General features: G+C 45.2%; 1 long non-coding RNA gene across 1 annotated transcript in view; it reads right to left on the bottom strand.

Annotated features, from left to right (window-relative positions):
- Window positions 1-1135, bottom strand: part of LOC119597386 — a 15549-nt gene extending 14414 nt beyond the window's left edge. The window contains exon 1 of the long non-coding RNA XR_005230839.1: window positions 799-1135. This is a non-coding gene — a long non-coding RNA (uncharacterized LOC119597386). The remainder of the gene's footprint in view (window positions 1-798) is intronic.
- Window positions 1136-2500: the final 1365 nt, after the last annotated feature.

Below are 2500 nucleotides of genomic sequence, written 5' to 3'. Positions count from 1 at the left end.
TGACTTTGGCAAGTAGCTCTGTCCATTATCCAGTCCATACAGGTGTTGAAAAGTGTTAGTGCAAGGACACAGCCTTGCCTCACCCCTGAATTAACAGGGAAGAAGTTCGACAGACCCCCACCACACTTTACAGCACTTTCATTACCAGTATAAAGGTTTGCTATTAGGCCAATATTCTGTGTAGTAACATAAAAGCTTAGTCAGGGGGCTCTGCCCTGTGGAACCCTGTGGCTTTAAGAAAATATGATCTATATATTCCCTAGCCAAGGGGCTCTGCCCCATTGACCCCAGGGTAAAACCACATACCTTTATAAAGCGAAACACAAAATGTTTCTTTGCTTCTGTCTATGGTCACAATTGCTTGGTTTCTAATTGATAGACAGACTGCTGGAAAGATTGCAATAATGAGTTATGCGTCACATTTGTTTTGGTTCTCGCAAAGGAAACATGGATGAGAACTTAGAAAATGAAGGGTTGATCTTCTCTCTTCTCTGTCTTGTATCTTACTTATTTTCATTTTGTGCACCTTTTGCCAATAGATGAAAAATAGCTTAGTTTTCATAAAGGTAACCAGGCTGTACACTTTTTTTTTTTTTTTTTTTTTTTTTTACTGTAATCCAAGTTGTCATGCACGAAAAGTTCTCATGGAAAACTACCTCAACTGACAAATCTGTTAGTTCAGTCCATAAAGTGTGTGGGTGGGTGGGTGGGGGGGGGGAGTTGTAGATTACTACAATTTGATTCTAGAAAAATATAATTTATTTGCCCTAACTTACCCATACTTATATTCAAACTTACCTCAAGTCTCTTCATAAGTTCAAGAATAACATTAGCATTCTTAATTTTGTCCATCTTAAAATCCCTAAGGAGTTCCGCGGTCGTGTTGGGCTTCATGCTTCTACTTGCAGGCTCTTCGTGTCGTCTGACGGTATTGTGCTTTGTTTAAAACTACGAGAAAGGCCAAAATTATTTTTATCAGAACAATTAAGCGCCTCAGTTAAGATATAATTGCTAAGCTCCTGGTACTTCCCTTGGTCCTTCCCTTCTGTCGTTTTCGATCTGACAAGCGCACGTGTTATTGTGTTCCATGCTGTGCGTATCCCTTGGGCGTTCGTGAAGCAGCCGTCTGCATAGACTGCAGTACTCTATGAAAACGCCGTCCACATGATAACGTCACAACTTTTTTTGTAGAATATTTTCTTTCAACGCTCGTGCGATATTTAACTATCATTTTTTACCGACAAAAAGGATATCGTAACGTTGTAAAGAACAGTTAACCTTAAAATGTGTGTGTACACACAAACACACACACACACACACACACACACACACACACACACACACACACACACACACACACACACACACACACACACACACACATATGTATGTATATATATAGATAGATAGATAGATAGATAGATAGATAGATAGATAGATAGATAGATAGATATGGATATAGACAGATAGATATGTATATGTACATATATATGTATGTATGTATGTATGGGTGCTTCATGCGCAAGGTGATGTGAAGCGATGTTGCCGTTAGCCTAGACAGTGCTTGCATGCCTTCTCGCCTGCAGCTACCACCACTGGCTAGCCTAGTGCGAAAAAGGAGCAGCTCTGCATAAGCCTTCCCTGCCAGTTCACTGCCTCTCTGTCATCAGACTTCTGCAGTGCCTCCTCGTGGCCACCCATGGGTAACTGGGCACCTTGCGGTCCCAGGCCAAACTATGGGGGATCTCGGTGCAGCAGGAGGGCCCAGAAGTAAGGAGCCATGGCCCAGGGCGTGTGGACACGCCATGGCTCCATACCAACTCCTGCCCCTCAGCCACCTGGGGTAATGGGAGGCTCGGAGGTGGGCCTTGCCAGATAACTCACTGACATCTATCTTTTTAAATGGATATGCCGAGGGGAGGGGTGCTGTACCTCCCCCCCACCAAGCAAGGCGGGCCGTGGGTCCCATTAGGAGGCAAATGTCGGGCACCTCTGCAATCAAGGTAATTGGAGCTATTAAGATTTGAGGTGGCTGCCCTCTCGGAGGTGAGAAGACCTGGCAGCGGCACGATCAGTATGGGTGGATACACCTACTACTGGTCGGGCCGCAGTAACGGTCATCATCTCCAGGGTGATGCCATCTCCAGCCGACTTCAGCCCTCGGTAGTTGAGGTGACACTGGTTGATGAGCATATTATGGCATTGAGACTTGAAGCATGCCTTTGGCTTCATGTCTCTTATTACTGTATATGCTCCTACTGATGTTTGCAAACTCGATGTGAAAGAGGCAATCTACGCCAAACTCTCATCTGTGGCAGACAATTGCCTCCAGTGAGATATTCACATCGTTCTGGGCGACTTCAATGCGCGGTATCCAGCTGTGGCCAAGGTGGCTATGAGATGTCTGTTGGCCCCCATGGCTCAGGAGCTGATCCCAGCAGCGAGGACAGCCTCCTTCTCCAGGACTTTGTTAGGTCCCAGAAAATGAGGATCTCTGGCT

This window comes from Penaeus monodon, chromosome 39 (genome assembly GCF_015228065.2).
Source record: "Penaeus monodon isolate SGIC_2016 chromosome 39, NSTDA_Pmon_1, whole genome shotgun sequence".
Classification (NCBI taxonomy): domain Eukaryota; kingdom Metazoa; phylum Arthropoda; class Malacostraca; order Decapoda; family Penaeidae; genus Penaeus; species Penaeus monodon.
Note: the sequence above shows the minus strand (reverse complement) of the source record. Positions and strands in the feature narration are given on the sequence as shown.